Below are 24,114 nucleotides of genomic sequence, written 5' to 3' on the forward strand. Positions count from 1 at the left end.
CACCTCTCCTGTCTCTCTTCCCTGTCTGGTTATTTCGAAGCTGTTTTTCTCAGCCTATCCAGCCCATGGTGAACAAGATTTTATATTACAGATTGTAGGTCTTCTATACGATTGGGGCTGTCACAATTCCCTATAGAGCCAATGGAGAATTTTGTTTTGTTCCTGGGTCTTCCTGGGCTTTTCTTGTTCTTTCTCCTGACTTACATTTCCTATTTCCTACTTTCTGTATCTTCCTCTTTCTTGTGAGGAAGCAATATTTTAGAGAAGCATTACTTTTTTGGTAAAGAGTACAAGAGAGGTACATTTGGGAGAATTTCCCTTTCTGAAAATGTTTTGAATCCACTCTCGTGTTTAATTGATAGTTTGACTGATTATAGAACCCTGTGTTGGAAAATCATTTTTTAAGTATTTAGACTTTGGAGGTGTTACTCCATTGTGGTCTAGCTATTTGTGTTCTCGTTGAGAAATCTGACTCTATTTTTATTCACAATCTTTTGCATGTGATTCGCTTTTCCTTTCTGAAAGATTTTAGGTTTTTTATATCCTGAATTTTACAATGATATATCTTGGTGTGGTCATTGTGGTGGGCATTCAGTGAGTAAATTCAGGATGTAAGTTTATGTCCTTCAGTTCTGGGACAAGTTTCTTGTATTATTTATTTAATAATTCTTTCTTGTTTCTCTTTTTTTCATTTTCTAGAGCTGCTATTAATTGAATGTTGAATTTTATTTTTTTATGTTTTCTATTTTTTAATTCTGACTTTTTTTTCTATTTTGGAGAGACTTTTTACAATTTTATTTTCAAAACTATACTATTTTACAGCATACTTTAAATTTTCAAGAGCTCTTTCTTAGCCTCAGGATATCCCCTTTTCACAGTATTTCTATTCTTTCATAGATGCAATAGCTTTTCTTATTTATCTGAGGATATTATAGTTGCTTTTGTTTTATTTTGCTTTCTTCTCCTTGCTGCATCAATGCTCTTTCTTCAGAGTTACTTTCCTGTTTTTGTTTTTTTTACGAAAAACAATCTATATATTTTTAGAACCTTTTCTTGAATTTCTGCTTATCCTTGGCTCCTTAAAGTTTATTCTTAAAAGTGAGGCAATTAGGGACACCTGGGTGGCTCAGTCAGCTAAGCATTTGACTCTTAATCTCAGCTCAGCTCTTGATCTCAGGGTCTTGAGTTCAAGCCCTGTGTAGGGCTCCACACCAGGTGTGGAACCTACTTAAAAAATAAGTAAAAGTGAGGTGATTAATTAAACATTTACTGGATTGGTTATTAACCATTGGACTTTATTTTGGAGTCTTAGAGTTTTATTGGCAAAACCCTAAATGTTCATCTCTATGAGTGTTTTTCTTGAATTCTATCATTTCACCAGAGGGGAAAAAGGCAGTGGTATAATTTCAGATTGGCCTCTTTTTCATTTAAATCTTTTGGATCTTTGCCTTTGTTCTGAGAGCCAATTTACATATTCCTCGTTTCTTGAGTTTGAGAAACATTGTCCATCTTGGTGATAGGATTAGTTGAAGTGAAGACCTATTCTCCATGGACACATTTCTTACTTTCAGTTGACTTACTTGGTAAATGCCAAACTGTCAGGATAATGTCTTCCTTTTCTGTTGTGGTCCAGGTTTCCTCACCTGTTAGGAAATCTATGAAATAAAAAATAGCTTGTTATGGGGTCTCCTTCAGCTTCTCTCTTCACTTTATGCCAACTTTAAAAATACTCTGGAAAGTGTAGAACTATAATGCTGTAAGCAATTATAAGTATATAAATAGAATTCTGCTGTTATTTCTCAGGTGGCAATTCACTTAATCCCAGAGTATAAATCATGATTGGTTTAAATCAGTCACAACAACCCTGTTTTGCTTTGCCATTCCCTTTGTTCTAAAGGGGAATATAGGACTCAGTCTGGCCAGGGAAACATAAGAAGGTTTTTGGAAGAGATTTTTCTCCCTGATAAGAGAAGACAGAACTTTTTTGCTTCTGTCTTTTAATATTTCTACATTTTTCAATGATTTCTTGTTCTTGCTTTGTATACTATCTTCCCCAGTATCTTTAAATATAGTTAGCATGTTTATTTTATTTTATTTTATTTTATTTTATTTTATTTTATTTTATTTTATTTTATTTATTTTTTTATGGTAGGCTTCTTCCTTAGTTTTCTTTTCTTTTCTTTTTTTCAATATATGACATTTATTGTCAAATTGGTTTCCATACAATACCCAGTGCTCATCCCAAAAGGTGCCCTCCTCAATACCCATCACCCACCCTCCCCTCCCTCCCACCCCCCATCGACCTTCAGTTTGTTCTCAGTTTTTAAGAGTCTCTTATAGCATGTTTATTTTAAAGTCTAATCTGTTTTAATTCTTTTCAGATGGTATATGTTATTTGGTTTGATACCTTTCTTTTGGTTAATTTTTCTTATGAGTCTTGGGAGCTTGAGTTCCTCTTTCAGGTGATGTGTGTTTGGGTCGGATGAAAAAACTGAACCCTAGTTAACGTGTGCCCATTAGTGTGTGTCCCTTGGTGTGTGAATTAATATGAGAGGAAAGAAAGAACCCCAGAGCTGAGAGACCACATGCCCAAAACCACTGCTGAAAACTGTTGCCCACCCACTCAGCCCATTACATCATGAGCAACTTTTTCCTTTTTGTTGATTAGCCTTCAGTTCACCACAATAATTCTTGTTATTGCCTTTCTTTCCTACTATTAAAGAATTATTTAGTTTCTCTGAACAACAGCAAGGCAAGTCAAACATTTCTGAGATGATTTGCTCTTAACAGATAAGATTTCTATCCGTTTTCCTTTATCGCTACAGTGATGATTCAGTTATCACTAAATTGAGATATTTTTGACTGAAAATGTAAGAGCTAGAGAAAACAGGTATAAATGAGGGCTTTTTGGGGGGAAAACTGAGTTATATGATCCCTCTATTCAACCTTATGCCTGAGGACAGAGGCAGGTATTTGTATCCTCTGGCACTAGGAAGACGTTCTGAAATATTAATTGAACTCTGGGCCACTTTTGTAATTTATATTGTGATAGTGTCATCTATCTCCTCCATCTGTCTGAGGCATTCTGAATCTATTCTTATATCAATCCTGGCTCTGGTTTTGTATATTCATCTCCATGCTGTCTTCTGTGTTTTCAGCTTCCAATTGATACCTTTCCATATATATCTATAACGTTTTCAAATAGAGCTTTTCCTTCTTCCTTGCATTTAATACTTTCCTCTTAAACAAGTTATGCTTTTCCTATTGCTGCATTATACTCTTTACTCCTACTCTATCCTGGCTCTCCAGGATTACCTCACTGCCTTGGAGAGTCCTGATATCAATAGAAACAAGGCACGTAAAGCTAATTTAAATGAGTTACTGTTTTTTTTTTCCATCTTTAAAAAAAATTTTTTTTAAATGTTTTTATTTATTTTTGAGACAGAGAGAGACAGAGCATGAGCAGGGGAGGGGCAGAGAGAGAGGGAGACACAGAATCTGAAGCAGGCTCCAGGCTCTGAGCTGTCAGCACAGAGCCCAACGTGGGGCTCGAACCCACAGACCATGAGATCATGACCTGAACTGAAGTCGGACGCCCAGCTGACTGAGCCACCCAGGCGCCCCTTTTTTTTCCATCTTATAGTTGTTTCTCATTTACTTCATCAGGCATTCTAGGATATACTGCAAAGATTTACATATCCCCTTAACTTCCACTCCCCCAACAAACAATATTAACAAAACATAAACATCAACGTTAATACAACTTCAGGACCACTGAGGCACTATATATAGTAGTATTAAGGAATATGTTTATTTAAAACAAGAAAATCTGGGGTTTTGTTTTTGTTTGAAGGGAGAAGTTAGAAAAATTTGCAGGTGGATGCAACTTGGAAATTTTAGAGTAATGAGTCAGATGATTTACTCTTACAAGTTCTTAAGTGTAATTTATTGATGTTAACATGGTCCGGTGTCACAGGTCTCACAGAAATTAGAGTTACCCTTAAAAAAACTTTCCAAAGCAATCAAATCAACTTACATAGTATTTAATCTCTACCAACAGCATGCACACACACACACTCCAAAAAAAGCCTTATACTTCTTTATTCTTTTAAAACATCAAATAATGAAATGTACTATACTTAATGAAAGTATATACAAAATAGCATATATAACATATATGTGTACCAGATTTGTTTTCTTAAAAGAAATATAATTAACAAGCATTACATTTCCTCTTTTTATTCCTCTAAAGACTTGAATTATCTGTGCCACCTGCTCTCTTGCCCGCAGGATACAGGGATTCTTAGAAAGAATTTGATGTGATTGGGGATAAGGAGAAATACCCTAAAATATTTCGGTATAGTTTATATAGTTTAATGTTCTTCATTGATGAAGATAGTATCCACTGAAAGAACTAAGAAAGAGTGACTATATCTTTAGTAACAATTTAATAAAAATAGCAGCATATCTAAAGTCTTAATCATCTAGGAAGTATGAGTTGAGAGGAAACTGGCAGGGATACCTATCCTAAAAAGATCATCACCTGTTATATTTGAAATCCCAGTTTTGGAATTGCTCTGTTGAATCATTAAATCTTTTAGATATTAAGAATCTGCTACTGAACGAGTTACTCCTTGAGAGATCACATCTTATTTATTAGAAGCACAGTTTCTAGCGCATGGTAAGGGGTTCAAGAACATATCTGCTGAATGAATATTAAAGAACAACCATGCAGAGGACTTTGGCTCAACTCAACTAACACTTGTTTGATGGCTTGAAGATAGTAATCAACCTATGGTATTCTTGACCAGAGAATGGGACCATTTTAAGCTAGATTACCAGGTTCTTGGCATTTTTATTTTTTCAATTTTGGTTGTACTTGATTATATTATTGGAAGTAGGGAGTCTGGACTTGAGAGATCAGCAAAAAGGAGAGAGCCTTTTTCAGAGACTCTTACTCTTTAAATATTATTTAATTCTTTAGTTACAATTGTAACAGCTATCCTTTATATAATATTATACAATACTTATGACATACCAAGCTATCTACAACTAAAAGCATGCTGTTTTTGTAAATATACTGTATATATTTATGTAAATATATGTATGTATAGGCTTATTGTAATTTTGTTACAATATGGCATTACCTATGATTCAGAGGTGTGAATCCCTAAAGTGAAATGTAATTCCCACTTGTATACTATTTTTTAGGAGAAAATTTCACTGTCTTGAAGTGATCTGCTTCCTGACACAATCACCATTATTTATATATTTAAAAGGAGAAAGAGGTTTGTAATCAAGATGGAAACTGTGACTATCACCTCCATCATCACTTCTACCATGGGTACTGTGGGCGCCATGGAGTTGATTTCTGTCTTCAATCTACCAACTGTTATGTATTGCATAATTCTGTGCAACTCAGAGATTAAGTGCCCTCAGCTAGTAAATAGCAGATTTAGGTGTTCAGAGGAATCAACAATTTACAGCATTAAATTAACTCTATCCCCAATAACTATCCTTCTCAACTACAAAATATTTTCTTAAACTATGATTCCATTTTCTCTGCTTTGTATTCTTTCTTTCTCTTTTAACATCTTCTTTCCTTCCTTTCTGTTTTACTCTTTTTTTCTGTGCTAACCCAATGTTCAAAATCCAAAAAGTGGGCAAGAAAGTGGGTGGAGGTTGTATGATATGGATGACGAAAAAGGGAAGAGAGAAGTTTGTGGTTGAATGATACCTTATTTACTTTAAAAAAAAAAACAAAAAACTCACACATATTCCAGTTCTTCCATATCATATATACAGGTGTGCAATGTTTTCAGATGAACATATATGTATAAGCAAAAATGAAGTTAATAATGCAAATACTGTGGAGGAGAGGGGTGCAATTTCTTAATTTGAAAAACAAAAAAAACAGCAATTACATCAAAACACAAAACAAACAACTCTATCATCTTCCCAGCTATCATCTTTTTTGCTATTAAAAATAAAAACTCCTGATCCTTTCTTTACTCTGTGATACGTATGCGTGTGTGACTTGCATGCAAATGAAGACCAGAGAGAGGGGGATGATGTTTAATGCAAAATAAAATCCATTTTGTAAACATGTTCTCTATCTGATAAGGGCCTCCCTTTTGGTATTTACAGAAGATTTCTCCTTGTGTATTTTATACAGGCATATGAGTACAAGATATATAAGTACATCTAAGGTGGATTACTGCTCATTTGCGTTTTCCAGGAGGCATCGTGCAGACCAATAGACCCAGTGATAAGAAATTTCCTTAAGGACAAGGAGGATTCCTCAGTGTGCTTTTTATTAAAGGATGCAGAAAATCTTGTGTCTGGCTACAGGTTGACATTTTCAAAGCATACTCTAAGACAATAAAAAATGTTTATGATAAACATTAAATTTTTTTTTCAACGAAGACAACTCGATTGCAGTTTCACTTTTAATATTAATATGTTGATGTACACCTCTGCCCCAATCAGATTTTTTTTAGTGTTTGCTATATATATTTATATATATATATGTATACATTATATATATATATGTATATATATATATGAAGGTATATATATGTAAGTTTATAATATGTAAAAAGTGAAATTAATAGGTCGGCTTTCAGAAATGCTCTACAAGAGACAAGGGGAGCCATTCCGGCCTTTGGGAAAAACCCAATCATAATATTAATTGGCCTCTTTGTCCAGCTCAGTTGTGTGATGTTGTGGAAGGATTCCTTTGATGGGAATGAAATCTCCCTTGTTGTAACGACAGTTTTCAGATCAATTATTATATATGTGCACGTTTGGAGTTCAGTATGTCTTCCTGAGGGTCTTGGGCAGCTTCCTTCATTGACGTGGGCTGCAATGGCTGCTAAAACCTGGGAGTCAAAAGCAACGAGGAGGAGACGCCATTTGCAAAGCCGGAAATGATTAAAATCTCAGGGTTGAGACCATTCCCAGTTAGTAAGGGCTTGCCAAGACCACAGTTCCTGCTTCTGGTGTCTACTCTGAAGAGCATAGAGTAGAGGTTTGTCTACCCCAACATGGGCAGTAGGATCTCTGCAGCTGCTGGAGAACACAGGGGGAGGGTGAGTCACTGGCGTGGCAGGCATCGGGGAAGCGCGCTAATTTGAGAGGTCAGCGGCAAGTCCAGCTCAATGGCCTAGTCTCGCCAGGCTAAGGCGCGAACCCTGCCGGCCTCCGTCCTCTTCCGCTCGCTTCAGGTACTGCCCGGCGGATCCCTCCGCCGCAGCGTGCGCTACCGGTAGCGCCGCGATCGGCTTTTCGGCAATACCCGGATGGAAGCGTAATGGCCGCCATCGGGGACTCGCAGGCAATGGGGACCACGACAGGTATTCCCTATGAACGGGGCCGCTCAGACTTGTTAGGATGCCGGGACTTCTAGATGGCCAGCCAGAGGGCAAAGTACGAGTTTGTGGGGGTGTCAGGGTCCCCTGAACCGGCTCAGGGATCCGCCTCTCGTGATAGGAAGCGCCTGCTAAATAGTCCCGGCTATTCAGCGCTTCCGCCTAACTTGCCGCAAAGTTTTCCTAGAGAAGTGGGCTCTTTTACCCGGCGCTCCTGCAGGCTGCTAGAGCTAGCCTTCTGTTTCTTAGCTGGGTTTGCACTACGTTCGGGCTCTTTGAACTCCACACTCTCCCACAGCTTAGGAGCTGGAGCGGGAGCGCGGCGACAGTGTGCCTCCGCGCGCCCGAGGGGAGCCGAACCCCGGAGGAAGGGGCGGATCGGGCGCGGTGTTTGGGACGGAGCGGGGCGCGCGGCGCTCGAAGCACCCACTCGGCGCGTTCCGGGGCTGGTGGAGACAGCATGGGCAGTCCTGCGGCCGCACCCCTCGAGCTGTAGATTCGCAGGCCCACGGCAGCCCGACTCGACGGCGTCCCCATTGTGGGTCCAGTTTGTGGTCATTGGAGGTCTTTTCTTGCAGATACGCACAGCTCTCTGGCGCGCGCTCTCTCCTCCAGAGTTGGCCACAGGCGCCCTTCCTTGCAGACCCCAACCACACCCAGTGGCAGATGGATTTCTTTGTAACTGGCTTTCTCACTTGTAGGGTCCATTTTGAGTCTATTCTTAACATGGTGTCCTCATTGTCAAGTAGACAGTCTCTTCCTAGATGGATATGGTAATGGAATATATGTAGGGTGAATGTATATGAGGTAAAATGTTGTAACTTAGGAAGAGCAACAAAACAGATGTGGTAGCTTTAAGGTTCAGAATACAAAAGTTTAGGCTCAGTTTTCTTTTTAGGTTTAAATTTGGGGCGTTTAGTGTTTGTGATCTATTTTAGTGAAAACATTAGTTTAGTATGTTTGGATATCAAAAGTCTAAAAAAACACCAGAAAAATAAAATAAGTCAGTATTTAAGGAATTCGTAAGAATGCTTGAACTTTGTGTGGCTGTAGCAATGGTGAAACAAGACGCCAAACTGTACATCAGGGTAGGAATTTCATTAACTAGAGCGTCTGTGTGTTAGGCCTAGTTTACTGTTTGTTTTTTTTTTCTTTTTTCTTTTTTATGCAGCAAGGGATCGGATTTGAGTGTACTCTAAAATTAGTATCCTCAGGTTGAACAGATAGAAACCACTTAAATCGATGCAGTGGAATACCCTGACCTCTTTTAACTGCAAATCCGTAGAAATGGATTATCTTTCAGCAAAACTATGTTTCTGATATTCATGAAGAAAGGCATTGCATTGTATTAACGTTTTTCAGGCGTTAGCATTTCATGAGTATGGTAAGCATAGTAGACCCCGTTATTTTTGTTAAAATCCTCATAAATAAGATGATCCCCAGGTTTAGAAAATTGTTAACAAAAGGGAAGGGAGGGATAAAATATAAGTATCTAACCTATATTGCACATCCAAATTTTTCTTTATTTTTTGCAGTGAAAGTAAGTATAAATACCAATTCAAAACGTTTTAGATATGGTTTTTGGAAGGGTAAAAGGATCAACAACCATGGTGAATACCTACTATGTGCATTGATAATGTATGAGCTTTTAAATGGTTGAGATTTTTTTCTCATCACTCTTAAAATCCTATCCTATTCTCTGGTAATAGTATGTTGCGGTCCCAAGTTTTTATATCTTGAAGCATTCCAGAGGATATATATTTAGCATAAATACACAATTTGACTTTAAAACATACTTTAAACATGTCATTTAATGTACTTTTATTCTTTACTTTTCTGTTTGGAATTGTTCTTACTGAAGCAATGTTTGCTTTAGATCACTTAATACAACTTTTTTTTTGATGATAAAAGACTTGAGGGTTTTTTTGCTCAGTTCCTTTGGGTACTCTACTAAAAGTTTTGTGATAAAGCACTGTATAAGCAGAAGAAAAGAATTGTAATAAAGTTGAAGTTTTTATTAATTATCTGATCCCAGGTGTGTAGAGGCTATGAATGTTTCAGTTCTACATGGGGTATTGACTTTACATGGTCAGCAATATACATGGGATACTAGCACAATGAGTATTAAGAGGTAGTATTTTGGTAGTAGGATATCTGGGGTGGAATCAGATCTAGATTGTTCTAAGATTGTGATATTGGGCAAGATTCATTTTCCTGATCTTGTAATAAATGAATTGGATGGAGTCTGAGCTCCCTTCTAAGCTTTGAGTTTTCTGATTTTTATAAATTTATGATGTTATCATGGAGTAGCAATGATGGGTTATTTGCCTAAGGGCAGAGAGGTTTTTTTGTTCCTTTCAAATTTAAACACATAAGTTGAATATGAAGCATAATTGAATCACGAGTATAAAAAACATTTTACTAACAGTTTATGCAGTCAGTTTTAAACTCTTGGTCTTCATTTCCAGATATCGTCTCTTCTTTTGACCACTGTTCCTGATTGTGGCTTTGTCCAAGCATTAAATTGCGTGCCTTTTGTTCCTTGAAGAAGGAGGTATGGTAAAGATTGAAGTATTATAGTAGTAGTCTATTAAGCAGTAAGTTAATATGTTTTGATATGGGACAAAAAAATAAGAGTTACGAGTTTTCATAAGTTATAGTTTTATGTTTGGCTTAAATAAAAAATACAGATTTCCTTTTAATGTTGGCAGAAAAGGTAGTTTTGGTTTCCTGGTTTGTTATTTAACATTTCATTAGAAATCTAAAGATAATTTAAGCTGTATTTTTCTAAACATAAAGACAACATTAAGGGCTCCTGGGTAATGAACGATGGAGACATATATGGTAGGAAGATGTTTCGAAGTTGTATAAATGACCAGAAGAGTGTTTGTGTTTTGCTCTGGTAAGTGTAAAGTAATGCTCCTAAAAAAAACCCCCGATATTTATATCATGATTAACAGCATCTACATTATGAATCAGGAAAGATATTTGGGAATCACTGTGGAGTTATGACTTGTTTCCTGAAGGCAATCATCTGAACATCCTGGTGTGAACAAAAAGAAGGGGGAAAATCTGCCATCGAATCCATGGTATTGTAAGGAAAGCTTTGCAAACTCAGTGGAAAATATTGTACCCTTGTACAGAAATACAGTTTATCTACCGTGGAAGCACAGTTTTTCTTGCTGTTTGTTTTGGGTAGGTACTGAGATACCACAGTATTATAATTCCCCTCACCAAATGCAATAAGTATACCCAGAAATACAACTCTAAATTAGAAATAAGATTATGTACGGGACACCCGGGTGGTTTAGTTGGTAGAGTGCCCGACTTCAGCTCAGGTCATGATCTCACGGTTCACGAGTTTGAGCCCCATGTCAGGCTCTGTGCAGACAGCTCAGAGCCTGGAGCCTGCTTCAGATCTCTCTCTGCCCTTCCCCAGCTCACTCTGTCTCTCTCTCTCTCTCCCTCTCTCGAAAATAAATAAACATTAAAAAAAATAAGATTATGTATATAACTACTAAAAAAGTGGAAGAGGACTATACCAACTGAAATTATTACTTTACTAATCATAACCATGTTTTGCCATGAGTTTTACTAGCAGATGGTTTTCTTTTCAGGGTCATTTTTCACAAAGGCAGGAATGTTTTATTTTATTAGAAGTTAATATCTAACAACTACAGTGAGTACAAAGCAACAAAGCTTAGATACCAGGTTATTATTTATGTTCATTTATATGTGTAATTTCTTCCTACATAACAATTGTTTGACCTCTAACTGAATTAGGTTTGCATGGGTACTGTGTTGTTTTCTGAATAAAGTAAATGCTGAGTGCTAAAAATTTTCTTTACTGTGTTTGATCCAAAATTCGCAGAAGAAGTTACACAATGAAGAGTGAGAACTTCAAATGTAATGAAGTAAACAAGAGGCTGCTGTATGATGACTTACCAAAATGATTTGGATTATTCCATCTTGAAAAATTGTGAGCAGAGTCTGACTAAATTTTAAATTTACTTTTTATTTTTTTAAGTTTACTTACTTATTTTGAGAGAACACGTGAGAGAGAGAGAGAGAGTAAACAGGGAAGGGGGCAGACAGAGAGGGGGAGAGAGAGAATCCCAAGCAGACTCTGCACCTTCGCAAGGAGCCTGATATGGGACTCGAACCCATGAACCATGAGATCATGACCTGAGCCAAAACCAAGAGTCAGGCGTTTAACTGACTGAGCCATCCATGTGTCCCTGACTAAATTTTAAAATCGTGATCGGTATGACTGCATGAAATAGGTATCAGAATTAAGTTGCATGACTTGAAGCTTAGGATAATTAAGTAGGTCTCACATGGGTCTTATTTTAAGAAGTGGTAATAGCCAAAAACAAATATTGGCTTTGTGGAAAGTCTAGTAAGTGCAAAATGTGGTAAAATCGTCACCAATTCCTAATTAAAATTGGGTTGTTAGAGGTTATAGCTGGTAGAAAAAAATTAGACATATATATGTTTTTGTTGACCTTGAACAATGTGGGGGTAGGTAGATTTCCAATTCCATGCAGTTGGAAATCTGTGTGTATTCTTTTGACTCCCCTAAAATTTAACTGCTATAAGCCTTCTGTTGATTGGAAGCCTTACTGATAGCATGAACAGTTGAATAACACATACTTTGTATATGTGTTAGAGGCTGTGTTCTTAAAATAAATGAGGATAAAGTAGGCTAGAGAACAGAGAGTGTTATTAAGAAAATCATAAGGAAGAGAAATATATATTTGTAGTACTGTATTGAAAAAAATCTGTGCATAAGTGGACCTGTGCAGTTCAAAGCTGTGCTGTTCTAGGGTCAGCTGTATGCTAATTTGCTCAACTCCGTACCTCTTCATTTGGGGAATCATCTCTTCGCCTATCATGTGTGGCTGATAGGCTGCCTGTCAGTCGTATACTCTTATAACCCAAACCTAGTCATCCCTATTGCAACAGTGATTGCGTATTGATCCAGCAGAGCCAATTAGAATCCTGTGACATTGATGTATGAATGCTAGGAGAAAGATGCTCCCTTTTTTCTGAAGTTACTAATCTGGGTGTTAGTAGGATTCTTTTTTTTTTTTTTAATATATTTTTTTTTTCAACATTTATTTATTTTTGGGACAGAGAGAGACAGAGCATGAACGGGGGAGGGGCAGAGAGAGAGGGAGACACAGAATCGGAAACAGGCTCCAGGCTCTGAGCCATCAGCCCAGAGCCCGACGCGGGGCTCGAACTCACGGACTGCGAGATCGTGACCTGGCTGAAGTCGGACGCTTAACCGACTGCGCCACCCAGGCGCCCCAGTAGGATTCTTATTAATTAATTCAGATTAACTCTTATTAATCTGGGTGTTAGTAGTAGGGTGTTAGTGCATTCTTTCCCACATGTATAAGAACCCTATCTGTAGTAGGAGAAAGTGAAACCATAAATAAATGGGAGATAGGTTGAGGTAGCATGCCAATTTCAGTTCCAGGGACTGTGGTATGAGATATCTATGGTTTTCTTTTGATTCTGTCAGCTACCCTGGTGTCCTTTCCAGTCCCATGAGCCAAAATTTTATATATAAATTAGTTTGAATTGGATTGCAGCAGAAAATGTTCTGATGAATGTTTGGCCCTTATGAATTTAAGGTCTATAGCTTCAAGTTGACCACGTCCATCTACAATTTGCCCTTTTCTTCCACCTTATGAAGAATGCCCATTATTCATTCATCATTCATGTATACATTTAGTCCTTCATTCAACCTACAAACATTTGTTGAGTGTCTACTATGTACAAGTATGTGCAGCTGCCTGGATAGTCAAGGATTGTACCTACTTGCTGAGGATGATGGGCTTCCTTTAATGTAGCACATTTTTATATACTTAGGTTACACAGGTCAACAAGAGTGTGTTGAGAATAATCAGTGCTGTGCTCAGCATTTTAGTAATATGAAAGAATAAAAGGAATTGTTTGCCTTCAAAGTGTTTACAGTTTAGTTAAGGAATCCAGATTAATGTGTATGAAATGACACAAACAACAGGTAAATGCATATACACTCATGTAGTCTGGATATTAAATCTGAGTTCTGATAAAAGGAAATTAGTGAGGGCTAGAAGGTTTCTTCAAGGAGGTATGAGCGCAAATAGGTTTTAACTTATGAGTCATTTTGATAGGAACAGAATAATTGAGGAAAGGATGGAGTTGAAAATGACTAAGGACTGATCCAAGATAGGGAGGAGATTGGTTTGACTGTAACGGTTTGTATTTTGGGGAAATGAGAGGTAGTGATAATAAGGTTGACTATTTTAGGTAAATCCACGTATGAGGCATTTGGAAAGCCAAACAAATTTTATTTTCTGTTAAGGTGGAGATTGCTTTGAATAAAATGTTTATATTTCTTTGATGCCATTTTTGTGATGCTAAGGTGCAAAATAAGTGTAATCAAGTGATGTAAATTTACTTGTTGTGGAAAACAACTTGTTATATTTTCTGCCTTGGAAATTTTTTATTTTTATTTAAAAAGATTTTTTTTAACATTCATTTTTGAGATAGAAAGAGTGAGCGTGGGAGGGGCAGAGAGAGAGGGAGAGACAGAATCTGAAGCAGGCTCCAGGCTCTGAGCTGTCAGCACAGAGCCCTATGCGGGGCTCAAACCCACAAACCGTGAGATCATGACCTGAGCCAAAGTTGGAAGTTTAACCGACTGAGCAATGCAGGCACCCCTGCCTTGGAAATTTTTTAAAAACAATCATTAATTTGCGGTGTTGTTCTGTTTTATACATATTATACACATATATATAAAATTGGTTTCTTTTTTCTTACCTGCCCCTTTTTGAGAGATCCCATAGTAACAGTGGCATAACCATACCCTTCCTCTAGAGAAACAGCCAGTTCAAAACTAACGTTGCAATAGATGTAAAAGCATTCTGAAAGAGATAAGGAATTAAATTAATGTTTGATTGCTCACATAACAATTGTTTTGAGCTCCAGATACTAGGAATGACGTATAGGTTAATGTGTCATTCTTTCATTAAATGCTGTTGTTAACTTCACCTTTTTTCAGTAACCAGTTAGCTGATATTCAACTCAAGAGAATTAACATTTGGAACATTCCTGTATACCAGGGTTGGCAGACTTTTGCCGTAAATGGCCAGGTAGTATATATTTTAGGCTTCGTTGGCAGTATGATCTCTACACCTATCAGCTGCTGTTGGAACACGATAGCAGCCATAGACCATATGTAAATGAACAAGTGTAGCTATGTTCTAATGAAACTTAATTTACAAAAAGCAGCAGGCCACATTTGGTGCACAGGGTGTTGGTGTGGACCACCTGTCATAGATTTAATGAGACATTTTATGCCACAGCTTCTCATAATCGCATCTTCCCACTATCTTCCTCTCTAGTAACTATGGATCAGTTATCTTTATTATTTTCTAAGTTTACCTCTCCTACTTGTTCACTTTTTTTCCTTCATCATCACTTCTTATCTTTCTGTTATATCATTTTCATAAGCACGTAATCATACTGTAATTTCTCCCAGTTTAAAAAAACAAACAAAAAATAACTCCATTTCAATTCCTTTGTCTTTTGGCCTTTTATAGTAAAACTCCTTAAAAGGGTTGTCTCCCTTTTATAGTAAAACTCCTTAAAACGGGGCACCTGGGGGGCTCAGCTGTTTGGGCGTCTGACTTGATTTCAGCTCGAGTCATAATTTCACAGTTTGTGAGATTAAACCCATGAATTATTGTTAACATGTCTCTGCTGGTGATGTGGAGCCTGCTGGGGATTCTCCCTCCCTCTCTGCCCCTCCCCTGATTGAGCACGCTCTCTCTCTGTCAAAATAAATAAACATTAAAAAAAAAAGTTACCTGTACTGCATCTATATCTCCCTTTTTTTCCTCCCATTTTCTCCTAAATCCATGCTAGTCATCCCTTCTATATAACCCCACTGAAACCATTCTAATCAGTGTCACCAATGGTCTTGACATTAAGTCCAGTGGTCAATTCTCAGTCCTCATCTTACTTGAGAGAGTTGATCAATACCTGATCCTGGAAACACATTGTTCACTGCTTTCAGGACACCACTCTCTTTACTTACCTCATTGGTCATTCCTTTCATCCTTACCAGCTGGTTCTTTCTCCTCTTTTTCCTCTAAATGTTGTAGCATCTTGAGGCTCAGGCCTTGGACTTCTCTCTTTGTGTACTTACCCCTTGGTGATTTCATTCAATTCTATATACATGAATACATACACACACCAGTGATTCCCAAAATTTTATCTTACATCCAGACCTCCATATTCTGTATTCAGCTACACATCCACATTTCCACTTGGCTGTCAGCTAGATACCTGAAATTCCACTAAAACTGAACTCTTGATATATATTTTATACTTATTGTTCCCACTCTGTCTTTTCTGTATTAATAAATAGCAGTTCATTTCTTCATTTGCTGAAGTTGGAACTTTGGGAGTTATCCTTGACATGTCTCTTTCTCACAGACCAAACGGAGTCTGTCAGCATATCCTTTGGCTCTATCTTCACAGCATATCCACGGCCTAACCATATCACATTCTCTCCACCAAGCCACCGTCATCTCTGACCTGGATGTTGTAGTGTAATTATCTCCAAAGTGGTCTTCTTGCTTTTACTCTTACTTCCTTCCCAAATACTTTGTTCTTAACATTGTAGCCAAAGTGATCTCTAAAAAATAATTCAGCTTATGTTACTTCTTTACCCCAAATGTTCCAGTAGCTTCTCATCTTGTTTATAGTAAAACCAAAGTCCTTGTAGTATCCCTCAGGCCTTGTGTCAGTTCCCTCATTACTTCTTTGACCTCATCTCCTACTGCTTTCTTCCCTGTGCCGTTTTCTTGTTCTAGGCCTACCGACCTTGCTCTTCTCTGAACATGCTAGGGACGCTCCATACTCAGGGTGTTAGCACTCATTATTTCTTTTCTTGGAATGCTTTCTGCCTCAACATTTTAAGATCTTGGCTTAAATAAGACTTTTTCAAATGAGGGCTACCTGACTTCATATTTAAAATTGCAACTCTGATTCTGCCTATTTTTCACCATAGGTATTTATCACCTTTGAATATGTTACACATGTCATATGTAATAGGAATTTACTTATCTTGTTTATTATCTAAATAGCTAGTAGAGTGTTATGTCCATGAGGGGAGGGGTTTTTGTCTGTTTTATTCATTGCTGTATTCTCAATACTTAGAACAAAGACTGGCACAGATTTGGTGCTAGCTACATGCCCAACACTATGTCAGATGCTGGTGGTATAGCAAAAAACATGACAGATGTGTTCCTTATACTTATGCAGTTTTTATTTCAGTGGTAACGACAGATAGAAAATAAATTGTCAAATATATAAAATATTGCCAGAGGAAAAAAAAGTGTTATAAAAAAAAATACAAGGAGCTTAGAGAATAATATTTTTCTGGTTGAGAAGCAACGCTTTATATGTTGGGGAGACCCTTCTGAGGTAATGACATCTGAGCTGAGACCTAAAAGATGAGAAAGATCTAGGCATTTGAAAACTAGGAGAAAGACCAATTCAATTCAAGCAGGGAACAGCAGGTGCAAAGGTCTGAGATAGGAAAGGAGTATTTGAGGAACTGAGAGGCTATCTGTGGTAGCTTGCTGGAGTGCATTTACAGATGAGGAAATTGGTATGAGGTGAAGTTTAGGAGAGAGGTCCAGGACCAGATGTCACTGCTCCTTGTAAGTCTTGGCAGAGATTAAATTTTGTTTTAAGTGCTTTGGGAAGTCACTGTAGATTTTAAAGCAGGGAGCGTTGTGATCTATTTTATATTAAGATCACGTTTGCTCCTGTGTGGAGAATGGATTCACAGGAAGGTGGTGGGCAAGAGAGAAGCATGAATGCCAGTTAGGTTATTTTAATCCAAGTTATAGATGGCAGTGGACTGAGAAGATGGTGGTGGAGGTGGAGAGAATTCAAGATGTATTTTGGAGATAGAATTGACAGGACTTGCTTATGGATTAGTGTGGGAGTAAGAGAAAGAAGGCGCAGAATGATTCCTTCATTTCTGGGATGAGTAACTGGATGGATTGCGGTGCCATGTTACTATGGTGGGGCAGCCTGGGAAGTGGAGTTTGTTTCTGTCCTTGAGGCAGGTGCTTTATAGAGCCAGAGAAAAATGAAATAGTTTATATTGTTTTGAGAAGCAGAGGGGAAATGGATTACATGTTGATACATGTTCTCCCAATCGAATAGCCATAAATCTTGATTCCCCCCCCCCACCATGTGTTCCAAAATCTTAAGTAAACTCTGCCTACTCTGAGTTACTGCCACAACAAAATGACAAAGAAGAAAGGCACGAGAGATGAAATAACCTTTCTCCTTCCCATACTAAATTTGGTGGTCTTTATTTCACTTTGGATAGATTACTTTGATTTTTATCCCAATTCCTACATATTGAAAATGTGATTTCTGACCATGTGAGAGAGAACGTGCACGTGCGCGTGAGCTTGTGTGTGTGTGTTTAAATCAAATTCCATTGCAGCAAAAAAAGTTTACGTGATCTGTAATGTTTGCTATTTGCTATAAAGTCATTTAATCTGAAATCACAGGAAGTCAGATATTTGGGTTGCAAATAAAAGAATGAGTCGGGAGTGTGTTAGGACCCTGTGTACCAATCATCTTGACTTTTCGTGAGGCATAAATGAAAAATATAAAATAGAACTTCTCTTTAAGGGAGGTAAAACTTAAAAAATGAAATGATGTAACTATAAAGCAGTGTAATGAAGTGGTGAACAATGGCTGTACTTTAAATGGATATGCAGAGAAGGGAGAGATTAATGTGTATTGCAGAAGGTTTCGTGTGCCTATAGGAGGTAGAATTAGACAGGAAGTTTGACTAGTATGGAATGAAGATAGAAGGGGATGACAAGCCTGGTGAGAGGAAGCAGGATGAACAAAGATAAATAAAAGTGTATGTGTAGGTAGTGGATAGCATCTTAGATATTGGGCACTGTACCTTATGGATAATGAGCAGTCATCATCTCAGTAATAAGAAATAAGATTAAGGGGTGTTTGGTGGCTCAGTCGGTTAAGTGTCCACTCTTGATTTCCGCTCAGGTCATAAACTCGAGGTTTGTGGAATCGAGCCCGGTGTAGGACTCTGCGCGGACAGTACAGAGCCTGCTTGGGATTCTTTCTCCCCCCACTCTCTGCCCCTCCCCTGCTCATGCTCTGCCCCTCCCCTGCTCATGCACAGAGAGCATGACAGCTCTCTGTCTCTCTCTCTCAAAATAAATAAATAAGCTTTAAAAAAAAAAAAAGATGAACCTGAACTGCTTCTGTATTTTAATTTTTCCATTTTGTACTCCTTCATAATTGTATCAGTGTCACTAGCCTACCTGAGTGGTACATGGCTCACATGTATTATCGCATTTTGAACATTTCTGAATCTGTACTTCCTTACATCTGCATATTTAACTCTTTATTTTTCTTTTCTGTTTAAGTTGTTTATTAGGCCACAAAGATTTGGAGGGAGCTGGCTTTTATTATGTGTGTATATGTATACAATATGTATGTGTATATATACATATATATACAAAATAGATACATACACATATATATGTATTATATATGTGTGTATATATATATATATATATTCTACAAAATTTATTCTTTCACTTGTTTAAAATATGATAGGTATTAGGGGCGCCTGGGTGGCTCAGTCGGTTAAGTGTCCAACTTCGGCTCAGGTCATGATCTCGCGGTCCGTGAGTTCAAAACCCCGCGTCAGGCTCTGTGCTGACCACTCAGAACCTGGAGCCTGTTTCAGATTCTGTGTCTCCCTCTCTCTCTGACCCTCCCCCCGTTCATGCTCTCTCTCTGTCTCAAAAATAAATAAACGTTAAAAAAATAAAAATAAAAATAAATAAAATATGATAGGTATTATTAGCCCTGTAGGTGAACTTTTTAAAAACTTAAAAAACAGCTATAAAAAAAAACTAAGCCCAGAGTCTATGTTTCAAGTCATGAAAAGATTATTGTTTTGAAGGCGTTATATGGTTCTGCTTTGAAAATATGTTTTAGGGTTTTTTGTGTTTTCTTCTAGATCCCTTTTAGACAGAACTTTACATTTTTTCAGTAAGCTCTACTGATGCATGCTGCTTTTGTTTTACCTCTAGTTATATATTCATATGACTGTTTTGAATTCAGTTATCTCTGTAGAAAAAATTTGGTGATTCAAGGAATGAAATTGTTATACAAAATAATGACTAATTATATTAGTCTTTCTATCTGTGTAATGTGACAAGTTAGGTTACAGAGCTACATGCTAAGTTACAAATGGGGCAAAGCTAAAATCAGAATTTTTTAGTTCTTTGTTTACTGTTTAAGCAACTGGAATGTAATAAAGAGCATATAGATTCTTCCTTTTTATACCATTTCAATAAAGCTAAAGACTGTAAAATGTCTTTGCTTTTTAGTCTGTTGTAGACAGCAAACGAAACTCTAAGAATGACGCTTTTTGATTTATTCTATTCAAATGTTCTTTATCCTTGGTGTTTTACTTTGGGAATCATCTTTTTAAAATTTTTCTGTGTGTTTCTTAATATGCGAACACTGCCAGTTCTGTGGTTCCTTACTCTTTATGTGGATTGTCACTTAGTTCTCTGATTTTCCAACTTCTATTTTTACTGTCTCCAGTATATCTTGCTTTCTAGTAGCATTCTAATAATATTTCTAAAATAGTGCCTTTATAACTTCTCTCTGCTCATGGGCTAGCCATGGCTCCTGGTTACCTTTCATTTCAAGTTCAAATCTGTCCTCTGTAGTCTGTTCTCACTTAACCTCCCTATTATACATTTTCTCTGTGATCTCAATCCTGCAGTGCCATGAGAGAAAAATGCCTTTCTTCAGTGTTACTCCATTTTTCTGGTCTGGATAGCCTTTGCTCCTTTCTTGCAAGTTTAAGTCCTTTCCTCTTTAAAGGATCATCACAAAACCTACCTTTCTGTGAATTAAATGCAGTCAGCATTGATCTATCAACTTAATGCCTTAAGAGTCTTTAGTTACAAGTAATAAAACTAGCTTAAGCTAGTTTAAGTTAGGGTAATCTGAAAAGGAGGAATTTATCTTAAGGATACAGATTTCCTAGAATTCAAGGGCAAGAATAGATGCAGGCCGCAGTAAAGCCTTGGTGGTAGTAACATTGCCCTCTTGGTTCACTCTGGAGTACTTACGAAAGCTGATGATTCTCTCCCTGCTGTTTGGGTACGTTTGTCTTCTGTTATGCCATGCTGTCATTCCCTAAAAGAAATTAATATGTTGTCAGTAGTTTAGGACGTATCTTTCTATAGATTTGTCTATGCTTATGCAAACATACCCTCATACTATCTTTTCTCCTGACATGAAAATGGGGATCTTTCCTCCTAATTTAAAAATGTGTTATATGCCGTCATCTGCAACTTCCTTTTTTAAAAACAAACAAAAAAAATTCACAATGAAATCAATTCAGTACGTACATCTTTTTGTTTATAATATTTTCGTGTGGATGGATGTTGCATAATTAATCATTTTCCTACAAATGAACATTTAAGTGATACCGATACATATGTTGTACTTTTATTTATGTAAGATGGATTGTTAAAAGTGCAGTTTATGGGAGTATACTTAGACAATGTGTAGGAAATTTATCATTTTCAAGGAAAATATAAATTGCCTAAAGTGGCTCAAGCAGTGGAAACCCTGAAGAGCCCAGAAACTGTAGAAGAGCTTGCAAAGGTTGGAAGGCCTAAAATCTAAAGAGGTACCAGGCCCATGTGGTATTTTTGGTGCAATCGTGTAATTTTAAGGAGTAGGCAATTTTCATGTTTAGTGAACTAATTCCAGAGGAGATGAAATTGTGGAAGTTATTCCGATTTCATTTTACATATTCTCCATAATGCCAACATCAAAACTATTAAAGATAGCAGAAAATTCTGAATAAAATTTTGTCAGGTCAAAACCAGCACTTTATTAAAGAAAAATATGCTTAACTAATGTAAAAACAGTTCAACATTATACTTGCTGTTCATTTCATTGTATAGTATACAGGTTTCCTTCACTATCTGAAACAAGAGTGGTCCTATGAAACCTTTTGTAGGCTGAAAATGGTATAAAGTGAAGAAACAATTACCATTCCTTTAGGTGGAAAAGTTTTGGGTGTTCTCAGAGCCAAAAAATAACCTTAGTCTTAGGCTTTTCTGATATCTTGAGGCATATCTTGTTGGTGGAGGCAGAAATAATTGCGATAAAAGCACAGATGCTCACAAACACAGTTCAAAGCTATGGCCATGTTGAATGCTGACATGTTGATTTGTAGTTCCTGGGGAAGGAGCTTGGTGGTGCCACTCACTGCTTGGGGTGTGCGCTGCCTCTATAAGAGCTCGCTGCGAACAAAGGCTGAAAGCTGTTTCTGCTCTTTACCTTTTTTTGTAAAACCATGTCTTTTGGTCAGCAAAAACATAGTAATGTAGGTCTTGTAAGTGAAGTGGCATAATGCAAACTTTTTGAAAAGTGAACTTTCAAAAAGCAGGGGATACCTGTATAAAAAGAAATAGTTGAATTTAGATCGTTACAGTTTTTCCTATTTCTTTATCTTTTTTCTTTTTAAAAAGTTTTTATTATTTTTTTAGTGTCTTTCTTTTAACAGTGTATTGAGATCAGGAAGCATATTGGTTGATTACCATTTGTTTTCTATGTAAAATACATAAAACTTCTTATGAATGTATAACTGCATTCATAATTGTTACTCTGGTAGTGCCAACTTTTTTACTTTTTTAGGTAACATCATGGCTCACAAATTCTTAAATAAGCAAAAAATTGCTTCTCAATAGCATGAATTTATATACCATGAGTGACCTCTAATAGCACGATTTTATATTCTTTGAGCATTATGTTTGCCTCCAGCTTTATGGCTGTTATACAGTCTTTTCTGCAGAGGTGTGATTGGGTACTTGTGTACTGATGTGAGGAGTGTAGTGTTGAATGATGCCTATTTTGTTTTGATTTCCACCGTTTAGTGTCTACATCCCACAATTTTGTGCTGGCATCAGGTTTGTTCAGAAAAAACTCAGTTGGTTTATGGCAGAATTCACTTGCTTTGTTTGAGAATTTCAAAATTTTCGTGGCTTCGTACCACTTTTTGATAAAGTTTCATAACTGTGGTCTAGACGCAAAGAGGTTATTCTCCTCACATCAAAATGTAAGCTGTTTGCTTATGCTGTGATAAGGAGGTATGCCAATGTGGAGGCCGTAGTGATCCAAGGACAGCATTTTAAGAAACAGTGACTTAGGATACACTAGTAATCACTATAAACATTTTTATGTGTGTATTCCTGACTTCTTACTATGAGTCTGTATGGGTCTATGTCTCTTCTCTATACACCTATTAATTTTTGAGCAGATTAAACCCTAATATGTCTACTGTTTGTTTCTTGTTTTTTTTTTCATTGAATGCATCTTGGATCTCTTCCTATCAATAAATGTAGGTTTGCAGTATTGTTTTTAAAACTGAATAATATTCCATTAAATGAAAATACTATAATTTATTTATTTTACTATTCTCTTTAATCTTTTTTTTTAAAAAAGCTTATTTATTTTGAGACAGAGAGTGCGCGCACACACACAACTAGGGGAGGGGCAGAGAGAGAGGGAGAGAGAATCCTAAGCAGGCTCCCCACTGTCAGCACAGAGCCCGATGTGGGGCTTGATCTCACAAACCATGATATCATGACCTGAGCTGAAATGAAGAATTCGACACTTAACTGACTGAGCCATCCAGGCTCCCTGTGAAAATACCATAATTTACTTATTGGTGGACATTTTGTTATTTTTGATTTTGTGATTTTGTAAGCGATGCTGCAATGAGCATGATTATTACCATTAAGATACCTTTCTAGAAGTGAATCAGTAGTTCTATACTTGCTTTCCAGTTGTGTATAGATTTATATTTTCTTGTATATTAAAAAATATATACTATTGTGTATGTAACTATATGTAACATAACTGAATTGTTTATAATAAATATAAATGAATATATTACATAGCAAACTGTTCTTTGTAAAGATTGTATCATTAGTATATCATAGTGACTCTGTTACTAGAAAATGAAATTTTAAAAACGAAGGCATACAAAATACAAGTCAAAATGTTTATTATTCGATTCAACAGATATGAATTTAACTCTGTCAGTTTGCTACAGTAGTTTCTAAATGCTTACTCTCAGTTTCCATACATACGTCGTCATGGACTAGTGACAGATGTTTTATGGACCATCGGCAGGACCATATTTTTAGTAGCACTATTTTATTTTGGCCTAGGAGTCAACGTAGAAGGGGGCAAAAGAGGCTGGGGTGAGGTTTATATTTCATCCATATACGGTCATTTAATCCTCTTGCTTTTGATATGGTACCCACTCTCTCACCTGTGTCTGGTATCCCCTGTTTAAGAGAGTGTGTTTACTTTTTGCAGAGAATAAACTGCTGCTGTGGTGGGGAAATAGCAGTTACCTAGCCTGGAGTGAGAAAGGGAACCTTGGCATCAAACCAGAACTCAAGCAGCTTTCTCCAAATTTCTCTTTGTTTTAGCTTTCTCCTCCCTTCTTCCCATTTCATAGTTACTTTGTACTGCCAGTTCCTAAGCCTTTCAAAGATTCAGAGTGTAAAATAGGTTAGTTCTTAGCTTTCGCCACTGTCTGTCTGGGATTCAGTTTTCTTGGGTC

The 24,114-nt window shown here is 37.0% G+C and overlaps 1 protein-coding gene across 5 annotated transcripts in view; it reads left to right on the forward strand.

Annotated features, from left to right (window-relative positions):
- Window positions 1-7,304: 7,304 nt before the first annotated feature.
- Window positions 7,305-24,114, forward strand: part of ZNF518A (zinc finger protein 518A) — a 28,494-nt gene continuing 11,684 nt past the window's right edge. Inside the window, exons 1-3 of one of the 5 annotated variants that reach the window (XM_047073217.1) lie at window positions 7,547-9,924; window positions 10,331-10,565; window positions 11,242-11,349. The gene's annotated coding sequence lies outside the window, so the exon portion shown is untranslated. Of the gene's footprint in view, window positions 7,356-7,546; window positions 9,925-10,330; window positions 10,566-10,810; window positions 11,350-24,114 lie in introns of those variants that run through there. The other 4 variants (XM_047073216.1, XM_047073215.1, XM_047073219.1 and 1 more) reach the window with 4 other exon arrangements.

Source organism: Lynx rufus, unplaced genomic scaffold (genome assembly GCF_022079265.1).
Source record: "Lynx rufus isolate CCGP_SWC_20201006 ecotype Redwood Valley unplaced genomic scaffold, mLynRuf1.p SCAF_11, whole genome shotgun sequence".
In the NCBI taxonomy this organism is placed as follows: Eukaryota; Metazoa; Chordata; class Mammalia; order Carnivora; family Felidae; genus Lynx; species Lynx rufus.